This window comes from Artibeus jamaicensis, unplaced genomic scaffold (assembly GCF_021234435.1).
Source record: "Artibeus jamaicensis isolate MK-2021 breed Jamaican fruit bat unplaced genomic scaffold, CSHL_Jam_final contig_432, whole genome shotgun sequence".
Lineage (NCBI taxonomy): Eukaryota > Metazoa > Chordata > Mammalia > Chiroptera > Phyllostomidae > Artibeus > Artibeus jamaicensis.
The window spans coordinates 5,270,617-5,287,474 of NW_026521828.1; the positions used below are offsets into that span (position 1 = coordinate 5,270,617).

General features: G+C 45.0%; 1 protein-coding gene across 2 annotated transcripts in view; it reads left to right on the top strand.

Annotated features, from left to right (window-relative positions):
• ATP10B (ATPase phospholipid transporting 10B (putative)) overlaps window positions 1-16,858 on the top strand; it is a 344,681-nt gene that overhangs the window by 176,789 nt on the left and 151,034 nt on the right. The gene's annotated exons all lie outside the window — the stretch shown is intronic.

A 16,858-nucleotide genomic window follows, 5' to 3' on the forward strand; every position in this document is an offset into this window, starting at 1 on the left:
GCTTGCATTTCTGTCTCCTGAACTTTATTCCCTCTGCTCAGAGAAATGATTGTGTGGGTGTGTATGTGTGTACTCTTAAGGAAAGATGGCAACGCCCCATTGCTCTCCCAAATTCTGCCTGTAGCTCATTTTCAGCTCCTGTCCTTACTGACTGCAAAGGCAGTTAACCTTGGTCTGTCTCCTGGAAGTGCTGTGTGACTTGCAGCTGTCTTCCCACAGAATCCCCTGCCTCAAGCCTGGGGCCATCCGCTCACACACACAGTTGGCAAACTCAAAGATCCAGCAGGAGCATCTGGGCACTCAGCCTTGGTAATGCCTGTGTAAATACTCTTAAATGCCTTGTATTTCACTGTACCTGGGGCCTTGGCAGGCAGTGAGACAGGCTTCTGGCGCTGGAGAAAGTCCGTTAGTCCCAGGTGGGTGTGACCCAGTCAGCGTGGTGACTCGGGAGTGCCGTGTGTGGCCTGGCCGGGCCTCAGACCGACAACCTTGCAGAAAGGTTTGGTTCAGCTTCTACACGAGCAGACAGCCTGAAACCTCCGGGATGATCTGAGTGGTTTCTGCAGGATGCACTGAACAGGCAGATCAGCTTAACAGATGCTGTTAAATACCAGTGGCTGTTTAATAGGAATCGGCTGAGGAGCTGTCATGTTGGAGACGTACGTTAGTATTAATCACTGCTAAATGCTTTTAATCATTTTTTATATTTCAATATTTTCTCAAATTGGGATACTTACATGTAGAATCCTAAGTGATATCATAGTCTTCAAGCTCCCTTTTCTCTACAAAATAATAAGAGCTAATATGTATAATATACGGGCACATACGATAGGCCAAACACTATTCTAAGCACTTAACAAATAATACAGTTATTCCTCACAGTAACACCATAAGGTATCTCTATTGTAGATATAAGGAAACTGAGGCACAGAGTGGACATATGACCCAGAGTCATACAGAGGGTGATGGAGCCCATGTTTGATCCCAGTGGATGGAATCCGGAGACCACATGCTTAATTTCTGACTATGCTGTCGCCCAGTGATTGCAGATCGTCAAGTGTCCAGTTTCCAAACTCTAGTCCAGTCTAATACTGAAGGGACATGGGCTTTGGATCCGAGTGAACCTGAGTTAGACTGCACGCTTCCCGGCGGTGTGACTGGACTCCCGAGCCTCTTTTCAGATGGGAAATGTCAGCACTAATGCATGCTCACATGGCAAGGTCACGCTCGTGGCAAATAGCAGGACCTCAGGTTCTCTCAAGGGACTTGTTTACAGAGCCCTATAAAGCCACCTCTGTGACAGACACTGGGCAGAGCTGAGGGGTAAGGGCTGCCCAACGTGGTTCGTCTTCTTACAACGCACACAGATGAGGCTGTAACTGAGAATGGACAGGTGCCAGGAGGACAGGGCGGCATGCCCTGTGTGAAGGGGGCTTTGATAGCAGCGTTGTCCGGAGTGAGCGTTCAGCCCTCATCTGAGTTTCTGAAACCACCTGCCTATTCTCTAATGCTGCCGTCTTAGCCACTTTAGGGAAATCTACTATTTTGGAAAGTCAGTACAAAATTAAGGATGTAAGTGACATTACAACTTAAAAATGATTGCATCGAAAGCATGTCTTTAAATTATGCAATAAATATTTTGGATCTGGGAAAAACGGGGGCAGGGATTTGACAAAGGTAAGAAGGCCTTCCTGAGGAGGTGGTGAGCTCCCGTACTCCCCTTCCTTCAGAGAAGTAGCTGCTCAGCCAGAGGGGTCTACTGGTCTCTGTGCAGGGCACAGGTGTAGGACATTCGATGTTTTGTTTTGTTTTTCCCCCAGGCGAGTTTGAGCATTTGAACTCAGGAGGCCATCAAAGAAGAGGAGGCTGGGTCAGGGCCTGGGGTCAGAAATTTGATCCCTAACTCCCTGTGGGTCCCACAGGGTCAGGGTTGCTGTTGGGGAAACCTCAGGGTTGCCCTGGTCTAACACACAGGAGGTGCTCTGTAAATATTAGTTTAAAGAACGCATCCAAAGCTTAGGAGGAAATTCTGCAATTTACATAGTACCTCACAGTATCCAGAGCTCTCTGACTCTATATCATTAAGATATAGCTGAGTGGTTGGACTACCAGGTTCAAAGTATTCCATCACCTACAAGCTGTGTGATCTTGAGCCAGTAAGATCTTCCTGTGCCTCAGTTTGCTTCTCTGGAAAAATGGGGTATGGAGAGAGTGAGAACAGGTAATGTGTAAGGCACTAGGCACAGTTCCCAGCACAGAATGATCTCCTGGCTATGCTGGTCACGGTAGTGGTCCATGGCAGGGGATGATGTGGTTGTTTAATCCCAGCAGCACAACCAAATGATGGGTCCTGGCATTCTCCTTTCACATAAAGAAAGTACTGGGGTTCAGAGGTCTAAGGCTACACAGCAAATCAAATCCAGATCAGCAGGATCCAAACCCTCCAGGGCTGGTGAACCAACAGAAGTCCTCAGGGCGGGGACAAGCTATGGGGGATTCAGGGAGGAAAAGGTTGCTCAGGGAGCATGTGCAAGAGTGAGGTCAGCTTGAGCGAACTCCTTCCTTCTAAGCAAGCCGTGAGTGAGCCTTCTGTTGACCACCAACTGTTCTCATCCTTCCTTTTTCTGGAATGGGGTCGAAGGAGGCAGAACTATGAAACTGGAGAGAAACTGAGTCCTTCCCTCCCATGAGCTCAGCAGGAGAATGATGTGAAGCTGGACAAAGCATGTCGCTCTCTGCTGGGGCTTCTGGGTGCTGCCACAGTGTTGGCTGTGAATCTGGAACCACGCTGCCCCCCACCCAGTGTGTACTTTCCACTGCTGGGAGGTTCTGGCTGAGAGGCTGCAGCTGGGGAAGCAGAGATGCTGTAGCCACTAGCAACCAACAGGAAACAGGAAGAAGGGAGAAAGGACTCAAGGGTGTTGAGCAGTAGTCACCTGGCTGTGTGTGGTTTCAGCAGTGTCCTCCGCCCTGTGTTTTGGACTGACCCACAACAGGGTTTCTCACCCTCAGTACTAGTGATATTGCACACTGAATACTTCTCTGTTGTCAGAGGTTGTTCTTTACATTTGTGTGAAGAACAGTTGTGACGGTCAAAAATGTCTCTAGACTTTGCCTAGTGTCCTCCGGGACAAGATTGCCCCCCAGTAAAGAACAGTGACTTGAAAAGAGTTTGTGGCTGTGGGTTAAGCCTGTGCTTGGATTTCATTTAGGGGCAGAACCAAGAGTGTGTGGCCTGACAGTATCTGAGGAAAACCCCCTGTACCACCAGGCTAGACGTCTTTGTTCTGTCTTTGCAAGTTGAGGCAAATCAGGAAGCACTTGGCTCATCACTTGTCTAGTGTGCAAGGAGACCACCATGAGGTGCTCACCTTCCCCCGCTTCTATTAACCTTTCTAAGGCCTCCCTATATTTTTAGGAAATAGTTTCTCAGCACCTGACATAAGGTGATATGAACTATGGCCAGAGAGGTGAGCTAGAGACAAAAGTTCTTGCTGAAATTCCTTTCATGCCTCCATCCCCACGTCCAGACGTGGTTGGAAGACAGCAGCAGGTGGGTGGGGACTCCGACAAGCTGGCAGACATTCATCTTGACCATCATGCCCGACCATATCCAACAAATACTGCTTGGGTACAACTTCTACGCGAGGCATTGTACTAGATGATGTAGAAGCTGCTAAGATGAAGAAGACATTTTCAAAGGTTCTGTCTATTTGGAAGGACCATGTTCATTCTCTGTCTCTAACTTCAAGACTGGAAATTGGAATCTAGATTTGGACTCCGATTTACTGGAACTTGGGGTGCACATTGCCAGGGTAGGGAGTGGATGGTTGGACTCTTCCTAAGCATCGATTTGCATTAGGACTTCTGTCTTCCTTGCCTAGCTCCCCAGTTTGTAGGTTCAGGAGAACAGAATAAGCATTCATTTATTCATCCCCTATGTATTTACTGAGCACAGATATGCTCAGCCCTGTGCTGCTCCAAATGGGAAATGGTACACAGAGCACATTTCGTTCTTGTTCTAAGGGGGAAGGCAGACATTAGGCAGAAATGTCACAGAATAATGTGTAATCACTGCTAGTAATAAGAGCTACAAAGCAAAAGATCAGGTGGCCCCATCTTTCAGCCTGGCTGCAGCCTGAGGCTGCTGGGGAGGGGTGCTGTAAACAGAGGCCAGAGAGCTGCTGGCACGAACTGCTGGGTGAGCTGGGAGCATAAGCACCGTGACTGCAGGATCCTGAGACAAAGTCACGGCCAGCTGCAGGCAGGGCCAGCACCTGCCTTTCTACAGGGAAATCAGCACCATTTTACTTCCTGCTGGGGTTTGTGGCTTTGGAAGCTTCCTGGGCAGGGAATCGGTGTGCACAGAGGTCCCTGGTGGCGGGGAGGTGGGAGGTAAATACATCATTAGTGGTTCCCGGGCCACAGAAATGAAGGAGAAGGCAGATTTGTACAAGTTCATATGACACTCTCCACAAGAAGTTCTGGGAGCAATGCCAGCTGGGACACTGGTTTTCACAGAGGGAAAGTGAGACCAACAGTCAGCAGACTCTGCATTGCAAACATACTGAATAAGAGGCAAAAGAAAGGCTTGGCTGTAAGGCCCCAGGTGACAGGGAAGGTGGACACTCCCTGGAAGAGGTGGGTCTTCACCTGAGCCTGGAACTGTGGGTGTTTTAAGTTGGCTCCTAAATTGGAGTCATTCCCAGATAGTGTTGAGGAAGCACTTTCTACTTAGGACAAGTCAATACGGAGACTCAAAAGGGAATGAATGGCGTCTCTCTATGGAATCTGTGGAGGAAGAAAAGAAACCAATTGTATTAAGAGCTAAATCAAGGATGAAATGGAGTCTATTAAGCAAGATCCAAGACTCTTCTCTGGAAGGAAAGTACTGCCTATAATTTATCAAACCACAAATATTTACCCAGCATGTACTTTGTGTGAACCATGGTAGTAAGAAATCTAGATCATAGTGTTATCATTGGCTGACATGAATGGATCAAATCCCAGCTCTACCACATTTTAGCTGTGTGATAAAGGGAAAGTTTCTTAACCTCTCTGTGCCTTTCAAATTTCTCATCCATAAAATCTTGATGATAATTATAATATTTATGTATAGAAGCATGCCTGGCATGCAGTAAATGCTATACAAGTGTTACTATTATTATAGTTTGTATCATTATCATTATTATAGGCCATATTATATTATAGGATTTCATTTAATTCTTAAAAGATAGCACTTACATTATTTCCATTTTACAGATGAGAAAACAGGCCTGGAAAGATCTAGCAATTAGCCAAAATCACTTACCTATGAAGTTGCAAAGCCAGGATTTAAATCCAGGGTGTTAAGACTCGAAGTTCATACTTTTAACCACCATCCTACAATGATAGGATTATAAGAAATAATGTATCTGAAATACCAACCAAGATTTTTGACACTTAATAAATGGCACCTATTATCATTGATGAAATTGGCATGTTCATCATTATCAATGGCACACCATTTCCTTCTAATGAGATAATCAATGTAAAACATTTGGTTCAACACCCTGTACATTGTTAGTGCTCCAAAGCAAAAGGCCTTATTACCACTGGCAAACAGTGAATGCCAAACTCCTCATCAGAGAACTTTGTGTCCTGAATGGAGGAGATTGTGGGTAAAACAATCAGCTCTAAGGCAAGAAGGAAAATCATTTTCTCCCAGACTCTGAGGAGCTGAGAACTCCAAGCCGCATAACACTGAACAACACTCCAGAACTTTTTGGCATCTGCCCCACTACCCTATTTGACCACTCTTCCCCGCCACCCCTGCCAAGTTCTGTATTTTTCCACAAGCATCAGCCAGCTCCAGCACTCATGAATGGCTTAATTCCAGCTGTGATTGGGCACCTGAAGCCAGTCATCCATTGATTTTTAGGCACATACTGAAAGTTGTGTTTAGAATTAGAAGAACCCTTCATTCCTGAAATAAGCACTTTTTGCAGCAATGTCAGCAAAGCAAGCATCAGCATTAATTAACAGTGACTTCGGAAAGTGTAATGTTTTCCACTGGATCTGAAGGGGGCTAGAGAGAGAGGACAGAGGGCAACACATGTGTGTGATGGCGGGGAGGGAAGGAGCTAGATTCAGAATGCAGAAGTAGACTCCCGTTTGCCTAAAAACACAGGGGAAATGGTTAGAAGCCTCTGTGGTTAGTGCGGAGACTGTTCAACCAGGTGACTGATCCCCCGAGGCCACGCCACCCCCTGTCAGTTGAAGACATTGTATGTGGCACAGGCATCTTAGCCCTAAGTTCAGACATGGGAAATTGTTCTGAGCATGAGGACGTTTCTCATTCATTTGATGCATCTTTTTAAAACACAAATCTGAAAAAAAAATCAGTCCTGTCACTGCCCAGCACCCTTTGATGGATCTCCATTTCACCAGTAATAAAATACTCTTTTCCTTGCCCTCATATGAGTTTCCCAGGGCTACCATAACAAACAACCGTGGTGGGTGGCTTGAAAAGCAGAAGTTCATCCTCTCAGTTTTGGAGGCTAGTAGTCCTGAATCAAGGTGCTGGTAGGACCATTCCCTCTCTGAAGGCGCTGGGGGTGGGGGGATGCTTTCTTGCTTCCTCCTGAGCTTCTGGTGACAGCTGGCAGTCCCCGATTTCCTTATCTTGTAGCCGAGTCACCCCAGTCTCAGCCTCTGTCTTCACATTGTCTCCCTCCCTGTGGGTCTTCCTGAGTGTTTCCGTTTTCCTTTCTAACAAGGACACTAGTCATTGCCTTGGGCTCACTCTTCTCCAGAAAGACCTCATTTTAACTAGTTACGTTGACAAAGATCCTGCTTCCAAATAAGGTCACATTCAGAGGTTCTGGGTCGAGTTGAATTTTATGGAGACACTGTTCATCCCAGAACACCCCAACTTCACCCAATGAGTTCTGGCCACTGTGGTCTCAGCTGAGCTCTCTGAAGGTGTCAGTCTTTCCCACCTGTGCCCTTTGCACCCCCAAGTTTTCTCTGCCTGGCTGGCTACTGCTCACCCTTCTGGTCTAGGTTTAAATGTCGCCACTTCTAAGAAACCTCCCTTTGCCCACTCTATCCAAGCTCTTTGATCCCATTATTTCCTCGTGGTCTCCACACTGATTTCTGGTCTAAAATTTATTTTTTTAATATATTTTATTTTATTGATTATGCCATTACATTTGTTCTATTTTCCCCCATTCATTCCCCTCCACCCTGTACACCCCTCCCCCACTGTCCTCCCTTTAGTTCATGAACATGTGTCTCAAGTTCTTTAGATTCTGTATTTCCCCTACTATTCTTACCCTCCCCCCTATCTATTTTCTATCTACTGTCTATGCTACTTATTTTCTGTACCTTCTCCCCCCTTCTTCTTCTCCCACTCCCCTGTTGCTAACCCTCCATGTGATCTTCATTTCTCTGGTTCACTCCTGATCTAGCTGTCCTCTTAATTTGCTTTTGTTTTAGGTGTGGTTGTCAATAACTGTGAGTTTGCTGTCCTTTCACTGTTCATCTTTTTTATCTTCTTTTTCTTAGGTGAGTCCCTTTAACGTTTCGTATAATAAGGGCTTGGTGATGATGAACTCCTTGAATTTGATCTTATCTGAGAAGCACTTTATCTGTCCTTCCATTCTAAATGAAACCTTTGCTGGATAGAGCAGTCTTGGTTGTAGGTCTTTGGTTTTCATGACTTGGAATACCTCTTTCCAGCCCCTTCTTGCCTGTAAGGTCTCTTTTGAGAAATCAGCTGACAGTCTGATGGGAACTCCTTTGTAGGTGACTGTCCCCTTCTCTCTTGCTGCTTCTAGAATTCTCTCCTTCATTTTAATCTTGGCTAATGTAATGATGATGTGCCTTGGTGTGTTCCTTCTTGGGTCCAACTTCTTTGGTACTCTCTGAGCTTCCTGGATTTCCTGGAAGTCTATTTCCTTTGGCAGATTGGGGAAGTTCTCCTTTATTTGTTCAAATAAGGTTTCCACTGGTGGCTGTTCCTTTCCCCCTTCTGGTACCCCTATAATTCGGATGTTGGAGCGTTTAAAGATGTCCTGGAGGTTCCTAAGCCTCTCCTCATTTTTTTAAATTCTTGTTTCTTTATATTTTTCTGTTTGGTCATTATTTGCTTTCTTCTGGTCCACTTCCTTGATTTGAGTCCCAGTTTCCTTTCCATCACTATTGGTTTCCTGGGCATTTCCCTTCATTTCAATTAGCTTAGCCTTCATATGTTCCTCTACTTTGTGGCTAAAATCAACCAGTTCTGTGAGCATCCTGATCACCAGTGTTTTGAATTGTGCCTCTGATAGGTTGGCAGTTTCTTGATCACTTAGATTTATCAGCTCTGGGGCTCTGAGTTCTTTTTGAGCCATGTTTTGATCTGTTTGCACCTGTTACATTTGAGGGAGGCACCTTAGGTGTTCACCAGGGTAGGGCCACCCAGGTCCCAGGTTTGTGATGCTGTATGTGGGGGCAGGGTCAGAGAGGGAGCAATGGGGGTCCTGTTCACTTGCCTAGTCTGCCTCACTGCTCGCCCCCACCTGTTTATCTGAGCACAAATGTGCGAGCCCGCCGACCTGCGCCGTGGCCTGTGCGGTCTGTCTCAGTGCTCCTCTCTTAACTGGTTTATCTGCACACAAATGTGAGACCGCAGACAGCCAGCCACGCCGCACCTTCCCCGGGTCCACCCGTAGCTACCCTGCACCTGGGATTCATGCCCTCGGCTGCCTGCTCGCTGCCCAGGTCCAGGGATCTTTTTTGCTGGACCAGCTCCGCTGCTGGCTTCGCCCCTCTCACTGGTTTAGCTGAGTGGCTTATTGTTTTCAGACTCCGTATTGTTCGATTTTCTGTGGTTTGGTTGCATTTATTGTTAAAACTTTCTTATTTTTAGATTTGGTTGTACGAGGAAGCAAAGTGTTTCCACCTACGCCTCCATCTTGGCGGAAGTCCTCTGATTTCTGGTCTAATATTTAGCACAAGGCCAGTGCTGTGTGCATGCATTTTCTTAGCTTTCTCACTAATTTTCACAACTGCTTCATTCCCTCCTACTTTGTCTCCCCAGCACCAACCACATCCCTAAATCATGCACTAAATAGTTGTTTGTTAAATTAAACACTGGAATATCTATTCTATGCATGGAGTACGTGAACTATAAGCCCTGCCTTCAAAGAATTGCAGCTGGGGGTGAGGTCAGAGGTGGACCCAAATAATTCTGAGGTTTGCTGTGTTGAGTTCAAGCAAAGAGAGACTGAACAAGTGTTGCGGGAACAGCCCAGAGTAAACAGCTCATTGACCTGGCAGGCAGTCTCATGGGAATACAGGGACACAGGTGGAGACACACTTCAGAAGTTGCTTTCAGAGCAAAAGGGAGCTGGTATTGATGCAAGGGAGTGAGAGTAATTCAGGGTGCATGCCCCATAGGTAATCTCCAGGACCCGGGGAACATCTGTGGGCTGCAGTAGCAGAGCTATGGGGAGCAAGGTCTGAGCCCAGCTGCAGCACAGCCCAGGCAGTCAGGTGGAAGGTGCACAGAGGATGCTTTTTCCATGTGGGGTCCTGGGCCCTGGTTCCTGTGCCCCCAAGAGGCCTGGAAGCCTTGTATGTTTAATGAGTTCTGACAACATAGGAGTCTCAGGGGAAGTTTCCTCTGCCCACCCTTGGGTGCCCCTGGCAGCTGACGCAGGCCTGCAAGGCAGTGTTCTTTAGGTTTCTGCCTCTCTCCCTCCCCTCCAATTCCAGCCTAAGAAGATTGTTTATTAAATCTCCAGGTGAAACTACCTCCTGATGCTCCTGGAGCAAACAGCACTTGACCTTTTGCTTCAACAGACAGCTGGCGTAGAAAATCTGCCTTTTTCCTACTCCTGCTGGACTCGCTTCTGGTCCTGCAGGTGCAGGGGGTGGCGCCTCCGTGGTGTGTTCCTTCTCAAGATCCCCGCTTCCTCTACAAGTCTTTCCTAGACAGTAAGTCAGAAGGAAGGGACGCCCTTGTCATGCAGAAATGTCAGACGTAAGGTCGTCTCTGCAGTCTCCTGCTCAGTCAGATGTCCTGAAGGAGGGACATCTTTGGGAAGGGCACATGCCAGTGGAAAGCAAGACAGGGCTGCTTAGGGTTCCCAAGGATGTGACGGTGAGCCTTGTACTCTATGTTTGCAAAGGGATTCATTTAAGAGGTACCACTTCCAGGGCTGACAAGGAAAATTCATCAAGCATGCTTAGCACCATGGTTGCCACATGGAAAACAACCAATAATAGTAACTGTTAGTCACTATTACTACTATTATTACTGCCACTGTTGTTTCCACCTTGCTTGTGGAAGTGGAAAGCTCTGTAGCACCTACAGTGAGACAGGGCCCTCCTTGAGCACTCGCTGATGTGTTGGCGGAGGGGACCTAGAGGGAGAATGAGGATGAGGAAGAGAGATGTCACATGGCTGAAGGTAGATGGGGGACAGAGGTCACAGAGAAAAGGAGGAGAAATAGCAGCTGCCGTGAATGTGGAATGGGAACGTGGAATATGTAGGAAGGACTTTGCTGCCTGAGGTGGATATGACGCTTCTTTTCTTAGGCTTTGTGTTGATTGTTAAGTTTCTAGCACAGGCCCAGTGGGGTCACTAATGTGGTGACATTAGAAAAGTAAAAGGTTCTGGGCTAAGGAATCTCAAGTCACGTGATCCGTACAGATGAATGCTGTTAATTTCTAAGCTCTGCCATAACAAATTACCACAAATTTGGTGGTTAAAAACAACAGAAATGTATTCCTTCACAGTTTCAGAGGCCAGAAGTTCAGAATCACACAGGGCCACTCTTCCTCCAGAGGCTCAAGGAGAAAATCCATTATTGGTCACCTCCAGCTTCTGGTGGCAGTTGGCACTCCTTGACTTGTGGCCATGTCACTCACTGTGTCTGTGACCTCATCACCTTCTCTGCCTCCAGTCTTCCTCTGCCTTTCTCCTGTGAGGTCATTTGTCATTGGATTTAGGGACCATCCACATAATTCAGAACGATCTTCTCAACTCAACTACTTTTAAATTACTCATATCTGCAAAGACCCTTTTCTAAATAAGGAAACATTCACAGGTTCCAGGAATTGGAATGTAAACATATTGCAGGGGAAGCTATTTAGCCCACCACAGGTACCTCGGGGCTGAGAAAGTTTAGGTGACTTGTTGAAGGTATTAACACTAGTGAATAGAGTTGCCCAGTGCGGAAATCTGAGGGACAGGGATGAGAAATGGCTTACTCAAGACAATATGGCAGATACCAAAGTCAAGTCTCCTCTCTACACCAGTCTTCCATGGTTTTACCCAAAGATATGTGTAATATGAGTATTTCTTACAATGGTTTGAAGATATTTTTGTCTGGGTTAGTGGAGCCTTTAAGCAAGTTGTGTTTTATTTTGTTTTGTATTGAGATATCCAATGTGAGATTCAATAAATCTTTTTTTCTTAATGACAATTTTAAAAGATGGCTTGTAAGAAAATAAGTGGAGTGATTTCTATCTAACATGGAGAAACAGTCATCTGCTCATGCATTCCTCTGCTTATTTACTCAACAATTACTAAAGTCCTACCCACTTCCTGGCTGTGTGCTTACGGCTAAGGAGACAATAATAAGCAAGGTGAAAGTGCTCCTTGTATTTATAGAACAAAACACAGTATTGAAGAGATAGATGACAACAACAGCAAGAAAACCATGTTATTTTAATATTTGAAAATTGGCCCTGGCCGGTGTAGATTGAGCGCAGGCTGTGAACCAAAGGGTCGCCACTTCGATTCCCAGTCAGGGCACATGCCTGAGTTGCGGGCCAGGTCCACAGTATGGGGCACATGAGAGGCAACCACACATCGATATTTCTCTCCTTCTCTAAAAATAAATAAATAGATCTTTAAAAAATAATAAAATAAGATTTGAAAATTGCTATGAATGGGATAAACAGTGTTGTGAGAGAGTCTATTGTTGCTGGTGATGCTAGTTTGGTGGAGGAATTAGAAAAGATCCCTGTGAAAATCACATGAGATTCAGAGAAGCCCTCTGTGCAAAGAGGCCAGCAAAGGCATTGTGTTTGCAACACAATGCCCCAAGGGGCCAGCAAACTTGGAACAATCTCAGAACCATCAGATTGTGGCCAGAACCCAGAGCAGGCTAAGGAAAGTGAGCGGCAGGAGATTGCAGAGGTGGCCAGGGGCCACTTTTCACTTTGTAGTCCAGAAAAAAAATAGGAACAAAATTCAAAGTACAATGAATTAAAGTTGTTGGGGCAGGGATGGATCTAATACACATTTTTTAAGATCTACCTGGAGAATAAATTATTGTAGGACAAGAATGAAGCAAGAGGCCTGGCTGGTGTATCTCAGTGGATTGAGCTCAGTGGATTGAGCGTGAGCCTGCGAACCAAAGGATCGCAGTTCGATTCCCAGTCAGGACACATGCCTGGGTTGCAAGCCAGTTCCCAGCAGGGGCCAGTTCCCAGCAGGGGACACACAAGAAGCAACCATACATTGATATTTCTCTCCCTCTCTCTTCCCCTTCCCTTCTAAAGATAAATTTTTTTAATCTAATAAATAAATAAATACATAAATAAAATTATTTTAAAAAAAAAAAGAATGAAGCAAGAACCTATTAGGAGTCTGTAGCCTCATCTAGCCACCCAGTGTTGAGGATTCCGACTTGAGTAGTGATTCAGCATATAGAAATGAGAGGATGAATCTGAAATACTATTTAGAGGTGGGCCTTACAAGTCTTGACTAGTGTACTAAATGTTGGGCATGAGGATAAAAAAGTAACTTAGGAGGAAAAGTGTTCCATGCTGGTGCCATTTAAAGAGATGGTATAGAACAAGGAAGCAACAGAATACTGAGGAGGGCAAGTGGAACCAGATTCCGAAGGGTTACTGTAGAGTCACATTAAGTTGGAGAAGTCCATGAAGGGTCCAAATGGAGATGTCAAATCAGACACCGAATACATGAGTCTATGGCTCAAGGGTACGGTCTAAGCTAGGGATACAATTGAAGAATCATCAGCCTATAGATGGTGTTAAAGCAATGGGATTGGACAGGGTTGCCCAGGGAGAGAAGGATCAGGTACTCTCGCAGAAAATGGATTGACATCTCACTCTGCACCAATTTAAGTCTGGGTTCTGATCAACTGTGTATTCTACCCTTTTCTAGCTTACAGATAAATTTTCCTCTGCTGCTCTGAGCCCTCTGGACCCTTAAAGTTCCCATGAATAAAACATAATAGCCCCCACAAATGGTGTTACATGAAGAAATCAAAATGTTTAAGGACTGCCAATGGGTAAAGGGCTTGGGTGTGACTTGGAGTGCAACCTTTCACAAGAGGGGTGTTGACCTCGGCACTGGGGGTTCTCACGGGTGTTACCATCACTTCCTCTCCTCCCAAATATTGCATGCGTTCACAACCATGGGATTTGTACTGGATGAGGTATAATTACTTGAAACACTAATTTCTCTCCTGTGGGCAAGCTCATGTTTACTATTTAACTGCATCCTGCTTGCTCTGTGGAAAAACTTGGCATAGAACCCACCCCCAACCCAGATAGTATGAGATAGTCAAAATGTGGCTGTACAAAAATTCAGCTCACCTGAAACCTCCCTTGACAAAATTCGGTGAGATTAGACAGACAGAGAACTTCTTGAGCTAGATTTTTCCTTTTCATGATTGTATTCCTGGTACCTGTCCCAGAGTACAAGCCAGTCTGCATGGCTGGGGAATGGGGCCAACCTCTCCGACCTCTCTTCCTATCATGCCCTGGGTCACTCTTTATACCTGGCTACATGGCTTTCTTTGAATCTCTCAAACACACCAAGTTCATTCCAACCTCAGTTTGTTTCAGTTTGTTCTGCATGAAGCACACTTTCCCCCGTCTTCATGTGGTTGGCTTCTTTTTGGATTCAGATCTCAGCTCAAATGTCATCTTTCGTTAGTGGCCTTCTCTGACCACTCAGTCTAGAGGAGGCTCTGTTTGTGTCTACCCCTACCTTATTATCCATGGCCTGTATTACTTCTTTGAATAAGTTATTTGTCCTTTTTTTTTTTACTTTGTAACCATCTCCCTCCACTCAAACAGAAGCTCCTTGAGTATTAGGCCCTTATGTGTCTCATCCTCCTATAACCCCAGGACTAAAACAATGTCTAACGCACAGAAGACACTCAATCAATAAAAATTGGTTTCATGAATATAGATAGCATTAGAACTTTTGGTAATATGTCAACTGCTCTGCTTAAAATTTTATAGTTACCTCATTATATTCTCATCAAAAGCCCTCATGAGTGGATAGTTATTATTTTCTCAAAATCACACAGCTGGTTGCTGCGGAAGCCAGAAATCAGAGCCAGGCCTGCCTGGTAGCTCAGCCCTTTTCCTTTAGTGCCACTCTGCTTTGCAGTGCTTTGGGGAAATGGATGAAAATTATGACAGAGATAAGATGATGGGATTTTTTTTAATCTTAAACTTCTTTCCACCTGGCTGAAGGCATAATCATTGTAATACCATTCATTCATTCATTATTCATTGGAGAAATATGTCCTAAACAACTTTTCTGCTGAACATATGTATTGGGTGATAGAGACTCCCAGACAAATGGACTCAAAAGTAGTGTTCACCTCTCTTTTTTCATTTATCATTTCAACAAATAAGGAATGAGCACCTACTATGGGTCAGTCATTGTTTTTGTATCTAGTCCAAACTAGTTTATATCCTTCCCAGTTGCTATGCCTGTCTTTCCATCTCCCCACCACCTATCTTTGCTGGTCCTCCTTTTCTATTGAAAAGAGATTTCTTCATGTGGTAAGAAATACTATCATGGTCAGCTCCAAGATTACATTACCACAGCCCAGTGATGGCAAATCAAAAAACAAAGCCTCTTCCTGTTCCTGTTCCTCTGTTGAAAATCCCAGAAGACTTTGATTGGTTTAGGTTTGGGTCATGGGACTTCCCTTGAACCAATCACTTTGGCCAGAGGAACACAATACTCAGAAAAGCCAGGCCCGAATCACCTGTCTGCCTCTGTGGTCAGCAACCCCATCAGAATCACATGGTTGGAGCAGCAGGGACGCAGTTGCCCAGAGGAAGGGAATGATACAGGACAGACAAGATGGAAATCCACCATCCTGCTCAAAATGCAGTGATGCACCAACTGCATACCAGATCTTTAGGAATAGGAGTATTGTCTGTCTTATTCACCACTGTTTTCCCCATGCTAAAGACCGTTCCTTAGGGTATATTATTGGCTCCTCAAAAACTGTCTATTGTACTTACAGAACAAATTAAAAGACATTTTATTATCTGAAAAAAATTATTTGCAATATAACGTACTTTACAATGAATAACTAAATACAACTGTTAGGCCACACTGTTGTCGGGGACTAAAGAGCTAGGGACTGGGAATACTAATACTTATGCTACATAACTTACCAAGCTTCCCTGATGATTAAATGCTATTAGATGTGAAAGGGCTTTGAAAAGTATTAAACAACATACAAACACAAGGCATGTGTTTTTAATAGTCAGCTAGAAAATGAATGCTCAGCAGAATTGTCAAAATAGGCTCTTAAAGGGGAATGGCAAAAAAAATGGAAGTTTGTAAAGAAAATTTCAACTGGCAAGAAATACGTAGGCGGCAAAAGACAATCTTCTAAAATGATGGGTTTGAGAAGATGAATCAGCAATGAATTTCAGTGCAAAAAATTATTTAGGAAGTCTGGACATACTTCTGATTGAAGATATTTTCAGTGGTTCCAACAGAAGTAATAAAAATGCCAGGCATGAATCTATTCATTTAACTTTCCTAGATAACCAGGATGAAAGAGTCTGAGCTCACACCTCCCATTAAATGCCTTTGGCTGCTGTTAAGACATGGCATATGCTTATTCAGTTGTAAATTCAGTGCTCAAAGTCTAATCATGCTAACCTAGGTGTCACCCTCCAAAAGAAAGTCAAATGGAAAGAAAGGCAGACTTCTGTCCATAGACAAACAGACCAATACCCTTAAACATGGGAATGAGTTAAGGTATGGATAACTGCTGTCATGGAGATCAAGCTTAGATGAGCAGGACTGTGTGCCCCTCACAGTTCAAAGGTGGGAGAGAGGTCCAGGGCAGGTAGGCAGCTTCACAAGGTCATTCTGAGTCACAGGCTGGCCAGCTGTCTCAGCCATCCTCAACATGTGGCTTTCATCTCTGGTTCCAAGGACACTGCTATACTGTTTTCCAGCCAACAGGAAGCGGGGAGGAGGAAGAGTCCTGGCAAGTAGATTTATTTTTATGGAGATGACCCAGAATTTGCATATATTACTCCCATTCATCTTTAATTGGCCCTAACTTAGTCACATGGCTGCACATAATCCCAAGGGAGACTGGGAACTAAAATATCTAGTTGGAAAACCATGTACACAGGTAACACTTAGGGCAAGGGAGGTGGGTGAGTTCTAATAGGAAAAGAAAGCTAGGGATGCAGGGGGACAGACCAGCAGCCTCTGCTCTGTCATGCATACATTGAGTTCATGCCATGTTTGGGGCTTTCAGCTGTAAGACAGGGGCCTGTATCCCAGAAGGCAAGAGACACTGTCACAGCGATGGCTCTCACACAAGGTGGAGTATGACAAGGGGGTAATAGAAACCCAGTGTTATGGAAGTTGAAGGAAAGGGGGTTTATTTCCCTCTGAGTGCAATTTAGGAAAACTTCTTGGAAGAGATAAGATTTGAAATGAGCCCTCAAGATTGGACAGGACTAGCACAGATAGGAAATTGGAGGTAAGAAAAAGGACTAGTGAGAGGGAAAAGGGGGGCCTTCCGTCATTACAGAGGGAAAGCTTGCACCCCACCCCTAGCCACACCCA